This window comes from Dermacentor albipictus, chromosome 9, assembly GCF_038994185.2.
Source record: "Dermacentor albipictus isolate Rhodes 1998 colony chromosome 9, USDA_Dalb.pri_finalv2, whole genome shotgun sequence".
In the NCBI taxonomy this organism is placed as follows: domain Eukaryota; kingdom Metazoa; phylum Arthropoda; class Arachnida; order Ixodida; family Ixodidae; genus Dermacentor; species Dermacentor albipictus.
In genome coordinates, this window is record NC_091829.1 from 76,354,789 (window position 1) to 76,368,390 (window position 13,602).

Here is a 13,602-nt window from a genome sequence, read left to right on the forward strand (position 1 = left end):
TTTTTTCTTGAGCGTGTACTGCAGGCTATATTTTCAGTTGGGGATGATTCTAGAAGAAGAAAAAGCATAAAGTTACGTGTTCGTGGAGATTCATTTTCTTAGTTGGGCCGTATCATGAGTGGTGAGATGTCGCAGGTACACAATGGAACATGTCGTCAAGTAATTCATGTACATCTCGTGCAGATTGCGTATGCTAGCGTTGCCCTGTTAGCGCGTATAAATCGTTGGCAGAGAGAGTTTGCGGCTGCAGTATAACTGTGGACATGACATCGCTCTCAACTCTTGCGCCGGTTGGGAATGTATGATCAACTAATGATGACTCCCCTGACACAACAAACTAGAAAAAAAAACAGTGGCAGTAGTGCGGATGAAATTAGATTTTTTTTCGGCTGTCTTTTACTCGCAGAAAGGCGTGTCTCCTACTATTGGCGTGGTTAGACAATCAGCAAAGTGCGCGACAAAAAGAAAAAAAAATAAGTAAAGCGGGGAACCATCCTGAATAAATATGGCCCTAGAACAACATAACTAAGATGGTTACGAAATGATTACTGAATATTTACAGCAGACGTGACGTAAGCAATGGCACTGGAGATCAAGAGGCAGGCCATATATGCTCGGACCTAGCAAAGGTGCCTTTTTGCAAATTCTTCCATCCACGAGCGTTGTGCGCATTAAGTCTGCAGCGACCATGCGAAATTTCGATCTAGCATCTAGTGATAGGGAATCTAGTGAAACTCTGGTAATATCTAGCCAATCAACCGACCAGCAGGCACAACTTTACTTTCCCAGCAACACGGTAATCGATGGCTTCCGCCACTTATGTGGATTTAATTCTCAAGCCTAATAACCAGAACGCTCTGCTCTCTCTCTCTCTCTCTCTCTCTCTATATATATATATATATATATATATATATATATATATATATATATATATATATATTATAAAGGAGGTTTATTAGGGTTCGCAGCGGCCGCCGGTTCTACGATGCACCGAGCACAGTCCCCGAGCTCGCGCTTCTGCTGCGCGCTTGATGCTGCCGATGCTGCTGACCCAGCGCGCATGTTCGTTATCTTCCTTAAAATGGCCCCGCGGAAATAAAGGAGCCATCCTGGAGACTTAGGTTTCTGGAAGGATGGTAGAATCGTGATACGGCTTCAGACGCTGAACGTGAATGACTTCGCGGTTACGACGCCGCATGTCGGACGGCGGCGTTAGCGGCTCAATCAGGTAATTCACGGGTGATGTTCTCTCGAGAACGCGGTATGGCCCGTCGTACTTCGGAAGGAGTTTTGAAGCGAGCCCAGGCGTGCGGTGTGGCACTAACAACCAGACGAGAGCGCCCGGGAGAAAAGTGGGAGTCGAGTTCTGGGCATCGTGAAGGGCCTTTTGACGGTTCTGGTCGTCCGAGGTGAATCGGCGGGCCAGCTGGCGACATTCCTCGGCGTGTCTGGCGGCTTCCGAGATCGGCAGGCATTCGGATGGGTCTGGCCGGTAGGGCAGAATAGTGTCGATTGTGTGTGAAGGATGACGGCCGTAAAGAAGGTAAAAGGGTGAGAATCCGGTAGTGGCCTGAGTCGCGGTGTTGTAGGCATAGGTGACAAACGGAAGAACGAGGTCCCAATTAGAGTGATCAGGTGAAACATACATGGCGAGCATGTCACCAAGAGTTCGACTAAAGCGTTCCGTGGTACCGCTCGTCTGTGGGTGACGCATAGGGGAAAGCGATCGACGACGTGGGGAGGGTGACGGGAGGCGTTCGAAGCGAGGACGGCGATCAGTCGGGGAGCGAGCTGGAGGTGGGCCGAAGGGTTCGTAAGGCGCATTTGCATCAGGCGGCACATAGGGCGCTCGGCGATCGTGGTCGAACGCCTGCGATCGGCGGCGGCAGAACCTTGCGACATGACCGGGACACCTACATGCGAAGCATAAAGGGCGATTGTCCGGCGTACGCCACGGGTTAGCGACGGCAGTGGTGGTCCAGGGGACGGGAGGGGGAGGGCGGTGCAGAGGCTGCTGGAAGTGACGCACGGGCACACTGCGAGGGGCCATTGCAGCAACCGTAGCATAAGTGACTGGTGTAGTCACGACATCCTGCTGGTGAACAGCCGGCAGTGCTTCCGCGACCTCTTCATGGATCACGTTACGGATATGAAGACGGCAAAGTGCTGGCAGACTCCTGAGTGACGGACACCAGAGATAGCTGTCATGCCACTTCTTCGCGAACGAAATCCTTGATTTGCGTTATCAGGGAGGCGTGTTCTGGGCCGGTGGTAAGGCTGCAGAGGGATGCCGCATTTGGCGTGGGATGTCGCCTTGTCAGGGCTCGCTGCTTACGCAATTCATCATAGCTCTGGCACAAGCTGATGACGTCGCCAACAGTGCGCGGGTCCTTGGCCAGAAGCATTTGGAACGCGTCATCGTCGATTCCCTTCATGACGTGCTTGATCTTTTCCGCTTCCGTCATGGCAGCGTTCACGCGCCTGCAGAAATCGAGAACGTCTTCTATGTAGCTGGTGAATGTCTCACCCGTGTCCTGTGCGCGTGTACGCAAACGCTGCTCGGCTCGGAGTTTCCTGACGGCGGGTCGGTCAAATACTTCTGTGATGGACGTCTTGAGCGCCGACCACGTTCGGATATTCCTCTCATTGTTTGTGAACCAGAGACTGGCCACGCCCGCGAGGTATAATGAGACGTAAGCCAGCTTGTCCGAGTCGTTCCATTTGTTGTGAACGCTCACCCGTTCGTAGGACGACAGCCACTCTTCAACGTCGTTGTCGTCGGTTCCGCTGAAGATGGGAGGCTCCCGCTGGCGAATGGTGCCAGCGCAAGGGACGGGTGGCGATAGAAGAGTCTGCTGGTCGGCGTCCGGCATGGCAGAGGGTAGCGTCCGAGAACGGAGTTCCAGGATGGTAGACTGGAACGTTACCCCGCACCTCCACCAATTATAAAGGAGGTTTATTAGGGTTCGCAGCGGCCGCCGGTTCTACGATGCACCGAGCACAGTCCCCGAGCACGAGCTTCTGCTGCGCGCTTGATGCTGCCGATGCTGCTGACCCAGCGCGCATGTTCGTTATCTTCCTTACAATATATATATATATATATATATATATATATATATATATATATATATATATATATGGAGAGAGAGAGAGAACGAGAAGAAATAGGGTTATCCGAGGGGCCCGATTTTTATTAATCATATCACGAGAAGCCAGCAAACAAAAACACTAAGGAAAAGATAGGCAAAATTACTAGTACTTAATAAATGAAATAAAGAAAAGGTAAATCAGCTGAAATGAAAGTGCATGAAAAAACACCTTGCCGCAGGCGGCACATGGCATAACGCGTGCGATGATCGCACGTGTTGTGCGAAGACGTGGGATTGTTCCCCACCTGCGGCAAGTTGTTTCTTCGTCCACCTTCATTTCCACTGATTTATCTTTTCTTTATTTCATTGATTAGGTACGAGTAATTTCGCCGATGTTTTCCTTTGTGTCTTTGTTTCTTGGCTTCTCATGATATATAAAGCTGACTCTAATATCATTGCTTTGATATCTTGGAACGTGCGATCTGGCGTTCGAACTTGTTTAGACCACGGAAGATGCACCAAACTGTCAGTGCGTGACTTCTCGTTGTTTAAACGCATGCTTTCGTATCCGTGTTCATATATTGTACAGATTGAGTGGGTAAACGGCAACCGGTATTTGCGCAGCACGGCTAGTCTTCTAACGCAAAACCTTCGTCAAGCGTAGTCACGTGCCTACTGTAGTGCTCGAAATTAGCACACCAAGGGTATGTCACTGCAGCATTACACTGCGTTCTTGGTCTCAGCGAAAGTTACTGTGCGGCCTGGGCGTCGAAGTGCAGAAATGCATTAATGCGCCTGCACTACTGCGTAGGCAGGACGCTCAAGTTTCTTTAAGTAAACAAGCGTTTTAAAATGTTGCATACATTCGAGATTATAAGGGCTGTCCGGGAGAAAAAAAAACGTTGAGCGCAGTTATGTACCCAGCGGCTCTAACTGCGCGAGGCGTTATTGGGGCAAGTCATGCGAAGCTGGTGTGTTTCGCCGCTGACTCGGACAGGGAAGAGAAACACGTTTTCTTGCGAACGGAATAAACTTACCTTTACCTCGGAAGGCGTAAGCGGAAGCGTTTCTCTCGCTACGTGCGCGTCGGCGTTGATGAAGGAAACTTTCGCATCCCAGAAGATTAATTTCGTTCCCGAGAGACGTCTCCTCGCAGACTGCGCATACGGGAATGTGTCCTCGGTGGGTACGCTTAGAATATTCGGGCGCGTTTCTCATAAAACGTGCGCAACGGTGCACAACTTCTGTGCCACGATCGCTTCAAGGCGACGGGGAGAGCTGGAGCCACGAGAAATTTACGCTCTGTGTGCCTGCCTTGGTTCTCGAGTTCGCGATAATCTTAGTAGCGTCCAAAAACACGGAATTAAATCTTCCCGCTTTCGTTTTATTTGTTTGTGTGTGCATATTTTGCGACGAGAGGCGAATCGCGCAGTGGTCCGACATTGTAAGTGAGAAGGGAGCGTTTAGGCGTTCGACTATATAGCTCGGAGAATTCTTAAGTTGTGAACGAGCGACTTCCCCAATATTAACTGTCCTTCCGTTTCAGCGAATTCACTCGGCAGAAGATACTAAGGCATAATGTAATTTCCCGAAATTTTCATGTCTTGGTGACTGCGAAGAATAACAGATTCTTCTACCAAGAGAAAGGAATAAAAATCGAACTCATTTTTTTGGGGTCAGACGGCGCTCAGAAATATAAACAATCACAACTCCAAACAAGAGCCGTGAGCATAGTCGTTGGTCATCGAATACGTACTGATGGATGAAGTCATCCACTAGTAAAACATATACCTCCTGGCTGGTACTGGTGTATTTGCGTTTTAGAATGTAGAAAACCATTTGCGTAAAGCGTGCCATGTTATTGGACAACACCTATCACTATGTAATTGGCGAGGACATTAAATAATATTCGAGACGCAGTAGTCACACCCTGCGCGGAGGGACATCTTGAGAACGATCTTATAGCGGCGAAATTAAATTACCAGTGCATCAATCTTTGGAGATGTTTGGAGAAATGCAGGCGAATAGCAATCTCGCTTATGTTGAGTGACCGATTGCTAATGGACATGGTTTAAATTTCATAACAATTATTCTGATAGTTATTGCATCCCGATGCCACTTTCTCAAGTTTGCTGATATCAAAATGCCACGGTACCATGTAAGATGAACGGGCGTGTACGTTTAGCAATAATTGGTCCTTCATTTTCACGAAAATATTGAGTAAGCGAGTTTGCATATAAACAGCCTAATTTCAGCATTTCGCTCACTTATAGACCTTTACAAGAGACTGCTGGAAATAAAGTATTTTAATTACTTACTTTTATTCGAGGTGCCCACATTACTTAGCGGTCCTCCAAAATATGTGCTATAAGCCAAAAGTGTTGAAAGCTGGACTTAACTGTAGGCATTGGACCGCCAGGTAAAAGGTTCGTCCATCAGGAAGAATTGCCTGCCGTTGAGTATCGCTTTCAAGCACCCACTTTGAAAGAACCAACGGGAGAAGTATGAGTGACTGACTGTTGCATCAGCTGCTACAACAAGAAACTGCTCTGCTATACTTGGTAGGACGAAAGAATACGTCATGTCATAGAGACGGTTAAGCAATATGTCCTCTATTGCTGTGAACTCGTTTAAGGACCATAGTATCGTAGAAGAGCGACCACTGAAAGGTTACATGCAGAATTGCCAACGAAAGCCGTTAAAACAACGATGTTGCCCTTTCTCCCTTTCGCTTTCGTTATCATGTTTACACAAACTAATATGGGTAAAAGCTTTGAATGCTCTTAAATATTTTTTTTTTCATATTTCGAGATCATATTGCTCTTTAGTACGCCAAAATATAGCGTAAATGCACGTCATTTGGTTACATAGGAAAAATATAAACAACCGTAATTTGAAGAACTCAAATGCAGGCGTGAAGATTGACAGTCATAATTTCAAGGAAGTGAAGTTGACTTTTGGGAAACCATTCAGCCTCGTTAGGAATGACAATCTCGGGCGCTCATGAAGAGTGCGGCTTCCCGCCCTCGTGATTGGTTTGTTTGATGTTGATGTGAATATCGTGGATGCATAATCTGGGAACGCCCCATGAGTGGAGGAAGAACCTTCCTGCTTTATTATTATTAGTTTTATTAGTATCGTGGTATTATTAAGGTTAACGTGTTATTAGTAACGCGTTATTAATAGTATCGTCGAACCAAAATGTGCGAATAGCTTAGTGATACGAGGTTATCAGTTTTCACAAAGTAATCACCATACACAATTGCACACGCCTTAGTTCCGAAGAAAAGCTTGAAACAAGCAAAGGTGGTAAAAAAATTGGAGCCGCACGCAGAGATAAATCCTAGTATAGAAGCATAGAGAATATGCTACCTTATGGTACACAATTAAACAGGGTTAATCTAGTGAGTGCCGCGATGACTTAAGACAAAGAGAAAGAAGGAAAGTGGGATTCGATCAGTACACCCATGGGTAACGCATAGATTTGTGTTTTTAGCCTTCTAGTTCACTCACACATCCTGTATCTTGCGAAGTTTTGCAGCAAAAGAATAATTGACTGTTCATGATGAAAGTTTTCCCGAAGTGTTTTCTTCCTGCTAGTTTCTCACCCAACCACAGGGCGCCTCTTCCTTTGCGATCCTAAGAAAGTGGCGTGCGTTGAGAAGTGGGCACTTCAAACTCCCGGTAGAATCGGAAGTAAATATTTGGACGTACCGCTAGTTCTCTCTTGCCATTCCTTTCCTCTGTTGCGGCACTCTGCACACATCTGCCTCTTGCTGTCTACTGTGTCACCAGCAGACCCGTATGGTGGAGCAGTGTTTTTGTGTGTGAGTGTGTGTTTGTGTTTTGGGCGACGGCCCCACGAAACTTTGCCCGCACAAAGTTATGCGCGGGCGACTAGAAACTTTTTCGCAAGCGTATTACTTTGTTTTTTTTTTTTACTTTCGCCTCCTGACTAACTTTTTCAGATCACCGAGATTATCGCCCGGAATTCTTCGAACCTCCTAAATACTTTCGACGCAACAGAAGTGAGCGGCGCCTACTCTGTAGCGGTTTTCGCGTGTGTTGCTGCAACAAAGACACAAAATTTTGTTCTGCCTGGTTGTGAGCAGCCACAAAATTCAAGAAACGCACTGAGCCTTCCACTAAATATGACTGGTGAATACATGCACGTATTCTTGTATTCCCTGTTCCTGTGCACGCACCCAGTTCACCGATTCTTCTGGATGAATACAGTACTTCCCCAAAATGCCTGTGGGCTTATGCGGTCAACCGCATTACAGTTGTTAGGCTTGGTTTCGCGTATCAGGTTGCCACACTACACGGTTAGGTTATTTGCCCAATGTCGCACTTGTATTGATTTGCACGGATTTTGACAAGGCACTAAATGTAAGTGATGCTAACCACTTAGCACAAAGAGGCACTAATGAACCTTGGCTAAATATTTAAATACTACCCGATGTATAGGAGCACCGAAATACATAAACCTGTCGTCAAGGCGGCGCCCCTAAATGTGTTTTTGAATGATTTTTGCTTTTCATAACTCAGACTCAAATGGTGCAGATCACGGTGTCTCTCAGAGCTAATGTAAACCGCCCGTAGCTGTTTCGTTTGCCACTTGCCAAAAGAGCTGAAAGCTCCGAAAGGGAACATGTCTCGGCTGCTACATACTGGACATGCAGGTGGACACTCAAGGTGAGCAATCACACAAATCCTGCCTGAACGGCTGCAGCAAACGCCACGACAACAACAAGAACTACAACTACATCAACCACTACTACTACTACTACTACTACTACTACTACTACTACTACTACTACTACTACTACTACTTCTACTACTACTACTACTACTACTACTACTACTAGAACAACAACAACAAGAAAACACTTCTCTTCACGTGACCGAATCTCTGCTGTATTTCTCATTATGGCTATTCGGTCTTAGAACGTATCCTGTTCGAGCTCAGAGTGCTCAATAATGCAGGTGAATGCATTTCTAGCGCTAGATTTTGTCGATGCAAAGCACACTGCAAGAGTGTTCTCGAGCGCTCGAAAGCGGCAAATCAAATGTACGATTAGGTTTAGGCCCTCAGGCCTACATCACTCGTCAAAAAATTGAAGTGACTGCTGTCATCGCCGTGATTCGTAATAAAAGAGAGAAAGCTTTGAATGGGTATGTTCTTTCGCAATACAAAAATCTATTTTGTCTACTGACTTAACTGTGACCAATACGCCAGTTCAAAATTGTAGGCCAAATATTCCCTCTCACATGTGAATGTGCAGCTTGCCGTGCGAGCGTTAGTTAGTAAGTCTACTTGTAAAATGACAGTGCCGAAAAATTAGTGACGCGGTCACTGGAACGCAGGTTCAAGCACCCTTAGGTTGCTGCTGGATGTGGCCAAAATAATTTCTTATATTACTGCTACTAGAACTCGTAAACTCGCAAAAGCGCGTTACCTACCGAACAGAGGTAAGAAACGAGCAAAACAAGCCTAACACTTGTTCTGCTTGTCACTTTGCCTCTGCGCTGTTCTTAATTTATCTTGCAAGTTTAGCATCAATCATCAAACAGCCGAAGCTCCCACCTTGATATGAGGTTTTCCTCCGAATAGTATTGGCACCTTTCTGCGTATGCGGTACCGCCATAGTAGGACTCATAATTTTCCTTTGTTTATGAACCACTTCCAAGACTCTTAGTGCTGGTTGTCAAATATTTTTAACTCTTCGCCGAAACAGGGGGCACTCTTCACAAACAAATATCCAGTAGTAAGACTTTACCTTGGAACGGGTAACGCTCAATCACCTTGTTATCAGTGCTCGCTGTTTATATGTGCTATGGTGCTTCTTCATCTCCGGTCGCTCTTCACAAACGTTGCGTGGAAATTTCCATGATGTTTTTGGTATATAAATATTCTCCTGTAAACAAAGTGCTTCCATGAAAACCAAGATAGTACTGCTTAAAGCTGCAGTAAAGTTGAAAAGAGTTGATTTTCCATATAATCGCGCGAGTGGTGTCTATTTTCTGGTTCTTTTCTGTCTGTGATTCCTAGTGATCTGATTATCCCGAGAAGTCGTCACTGCAGATTGCAATGCAAACTTAAAGCCGCGCATTGCGATTTACATTAAGCGATGTTCACTGCGTGTCTATGTACATCTTCCTTCTGGCGATTAGTACGAGGAAAGAGTTTTTCCCTCTCTCTTCTTCTGAGTGGAGCGCAGACAGCTTGAATCAATGCGACCAGAAAGTCTTATGCAAAATATATTAGTGGTGCAAGTATTCAGTTCGAGGACTAGAGAGAGAAATTTCGAATCGGCGCTTGTTTTTTCGTAAACATTGTAAATCATGGGTGCTACGTGCTTGCTGCTGTATTGCGTGATGGTTTGCGGAAGCACAGCACTTGAACTATTACCGTCAAAGAGGTGGTTGTAGTGGCCCGCAAGCTGGCCCAATTCAGCGCAATACGACCATTAGAGTGAAGCTTTCTTTGACTTTTTGCCCAATTTTGAGGCACTAGGGGGCGGCTTCTGGCTCGGAAGGAACATCAAGTCAAACACGATCATCACCCATACGTTCTGAAGCATAGTTTAGTGCATGATCTCATGTGTGGCTCGTAAACGAGAAGCTTGGCGGCGTCGAGTTGCCAGGAAGAGCGTATTATCTTGCGCATAATAAAGATTTCTACGTGGCAGTGTGACGTTGTGGAGCTCTTTCGGCAAGTATACGGCATCGCTCTGCCGATTAATCTTCGCTGAAGTTCCGGTTTAGCGAGAGTTTAAGCTTCCTTTGCGCGCCACCGCGGTTTTCCACCAGCTATCGCAAGCTAAAGCAAGGGGAAGTCGGCCAACCCGACACGCCAGCATCAGCCTCCTTATCCGGTTATCTCGTTTGACTGACCTATCTCGGCCCCCACCGAAACCTGTTCGGCTTCTGCGTGCTCGTCGTGTCTTGTCACGCAATTAGAATAGAAAAGCCTGTAAAAGTAGGCTATTCGCTTTCAGAGCAAGCAAACGTGACCTCCAATAAACGAGGACAGCGTTTGACTGGACAGCTCAGACAACTCTGCGAGTCACCGCCGGACGCTTCCGTGGGTGGTTACGGAAATTTGAGGTCGGGAGATAAGAATATAGGAAGATTGGAATAGTTTTACATTATAGGGGCCATTATTTGAATAATTACCATAAAGGACACTAATTAAAGTTTAGTTAAATAATTTAGCGCGCATGTTTTCAACTACTTGTTATAACCGGTGAGTTCACGAGGCGTATCCACTAAGAACAAAACTCCGGATTGCAACAGCTTTGAGATCTTAACTCTCACAGTTTCCGACGAAATACGTTGGCGTTCCAGTTACATTTAGCCTTCAATAAAAAAGAAACAGCGGTTTCATGAAAAAATCAGTGCAACACCAGCGCATTTTTATGGCAAGTTTGACAACGCTCATCTCTAAACTGGTGCAATCCTCAGATTTATTTCCACGTCAATATGTCTTGAAAACTCACTAGCTACAATTCGTGTATTAAGATGTGTGCCGTATTGTAAATATATAAAAATATTTCGCATAATTATTCTAGTTATTCATTCAGGAATATTTATTTCTCATGGAAGTAATGGCCCCCTCATCGAGCAATTAAACTGAAGGGTTAAAACATGTTCTATTCGGTACAGTCAATTTTTCAAACTCTTATGCAGTTTAAAAAAGTGCAACAAATAGCAACGTTCGATTTGCAGACGACATTGTCCTTTTCAGCAACACTATTGACGAGTTACAATAAATGATTGAGGACTTTACCAGAGAGGGTGTAAGGACTAGGTTGAAGATTAATATGCAGATGACAACGATAATCACGAATAGCCCGGGAAGGGAACAAGTGTTCAGAATCGACAGTCAGCCTCTAGAGTCTGTGAAGGAGTACGTTTACTTAGGTAAATTATTCACAGGGGACCCTGAGCATGAGAAGGACAGTTACAGAAGAATAAGAATGGACTGGCGCGCACATGGCATACATTGTCAAATCTTGAGTGGATGCTTACCGTTATCGTTAAAAAGAAATGTGTGCAATTAGTGTATTCTACGGCCGCTGCTGCACTATTGGTCCTTGCACAATGTTTACAGCATAAGTCGTTATGGGCTCATTACAATAGCCACTACGGTTGGCGAAGCTGTCCGCTGCCCCCACCACCACCACCAGCACCACCACCACGACCACCAGCGCCGCCGCCGCAGCCGCCGGTGTCCAGTGTCGTAGCAGCTATCGCCGGGAATTAAGAAAAAAAAACTGTTCCCGCGTGTACCGAGCCCGGGTATACCGCGCGGGAGTCAGCTACTCTACCATTGAGCCATGCTAGCGCTTGCTAAAATGCAGCGGGGAAAAAACCCTATAAACCCATTCCAGCACGCGAGACGCGCGTTGTGACATGCATGCGGCGTAGCATAAGTGCGTCCACATTTCGCATTGCAGTTGCATATTGTTAGACCAGGTAGAACGCCATGTAGCAGATGCACAAGGGGCGCTACAAGGTAGGTGAAGAAGTTTTGAGAAAGAAAGAAATTTAAGGGGATGTATACGAGAATTCTAGAAAAAAAATATATGTTGTGTACCTGAATAGATGAAGCTTGCTTGGTGGCTATGTCACCAACGCGTTTCAAAGGGGATGCCACTAAATCACCGTGGTCATCACCACCATTAGGATCGTATTCAGCCGCTTGCCTTGCGATGCGATATGCGCAGCGCGTAGTGCCCTTTGAATTGCAGTTGCATATTATTGCATCAGGTGGCACTCCATGTACCTGTTGCATAAGTAGCGGTACAAGGTAGCTTGAACAGTCTTGAAGAAGAGAAAGATTGTGGAGATGTGTAAATATTGATACAATGAAAAACATGTATGTCATTCCTGATTGTTTCAAGCAGGCGAGGTGACTGTTTGTCCCCGTCCCGTTTCAAAGGGAATGCGCTCAACTCATCAACATTAGCATCGTATCGTGTCATTTGACAAGCGGTGTGACGTGCGCGACGCGAACCATCGATACGTACAAAGCTTGCAGTGCAGCTTCGCTATATTCCACCAGGTGTCCCGCTATGTAATGTAGCAGTTGCTTATAGCAGTTTCATGCTGCATGTAGCTCGACCTGGTGGATTCAAGCAGGCTAGGTGACTATTTGTGACCACCCCGTATCGAAGGGGAACAACAGGAACGTATCATGCCACTGGTCAAGGGATGTGACATGTGTGCCATGTAGTCTGGATACCTGTGTTTAGTGTTCAGTACGCGTTATAGCGCCTCCTCGCAAGGTACGAACCGCTGCTCAAGAAGCTAGTCGTAGAGCTACGCGTGCGACTGCAACTAGGAAACATGTGGCTCAACAGACCGCTGTGCAGAGAGCAGGACAAGCCCCAGCACAAGCCGAATTTCACTGTCGACGCCGGCCGGGCAGTTCACATCGTTCTCGTGAAAACGACGCGAAGAGACTTCGCCACGAGTACCCCGTAGTGCGTGATGCCAGAAATGGAGCTGCTGTGGAGCTTCATTTTAGGCTGTGACTGTGCTGCGTATGCCGCGCAGGCCTGTGACATTCTACAACTGCTTTCTTTTTACACTGAATTAAATAGTTTGATGCTTCTGCGAGTCGTTTCATTAGGTGGTAAAGGTGTAGCGAGTGAAATGAATAAAATGAAGTCTGATGCCTAGTCGAACTTGTGCAAAATAAAATGCGAATTGACCCTGTATATAGCCACAAAATTTACCTTTTAGCAATTGACGGACAAAACAATCTCAAGATCAGCCAAGGATCTTGATCAGAAAAAAAAAACAGGCCCGAATCATTTACAATGATCACGTAAGCACTGATCTACAATAATCACTTAAGCCCGAATCATCTACAATGATCACTTAAGCACTGTACGTAATAAGAACAACCGAAAACTAAGAAACCTCCAAGTTGCGGCAACATCAGGTGAAAAGGCGTTAGTTGCAGAGATGCATCGATACCCCAGAATGTCACAGTAAGGTCACTACGACATATCTTTTGCATTGTAAACGTAGTTCAATACGCCTAAATACATACCGATACTCTTTGAAAGAGCATTAACAACTTTCTACCTTATAAACGTCGTTCTTAACTCGACGCAGACAAAGAACATCAACAATTGTGTAACGTCTTAAAAACAGCTTTCCTGCATTTCATCTAATCTTCGTAACTTCACATCAAGTCCCAATTTTGTGCATCAGTGCTTCCGTGACGTTCCCGATCCTTTCGAATGTGCAGGTCGCCGCTAGACTACTTGCTTGTTCTCGCCATTGCCTTTCGACTGATATCCGCCCAGCAACAGTGGTGCTACAGTTCTTGTGGCGGTCTCGTGTCGACAACCTACGTCACACGCCATCGCGGTTCGAAGAAGCGAGGTCGTATTATCCCCTCGGGCGTGTGCGTCACGCGCATTCTGCTGCGCTGACGCTCTCGTCATAATAGGCTCATCTCACCGGTGTGACGGCACGGTGCTCCGCCGAATCC

At 46.2% G+C, this 13,602-nt stretch overlaps 1 long non-coding RNA gene across 4 annotated transcripts in view; it reads right to left on the reverse strand.

Moving 5' to 3' along the window:
• LOC139049437 (uncharacterized) overlaps positions 1-13,602 on the reverse strand; it is a 70,600-nt gene that overhangs the window by 11,426 nt on the left and 45,572 nt on the right. For all 4 annotated transcript variants that reach the window (XR_011508254.1, XR_011508253.1, XR_011508252.1 and 1 more), the window contains 2 exons: positions 8,870-9,007; positions 5,489-5,568 (listed from right to left, as the gene is read on the reverse strand). This is a non-coding gene — a long non-coding RNA (uncharacterized lncRNA). The remainder of the gene's footprint in view (positions 1-5,488; positions 5,569-8,869; positions 9,008-13,602) is intronic.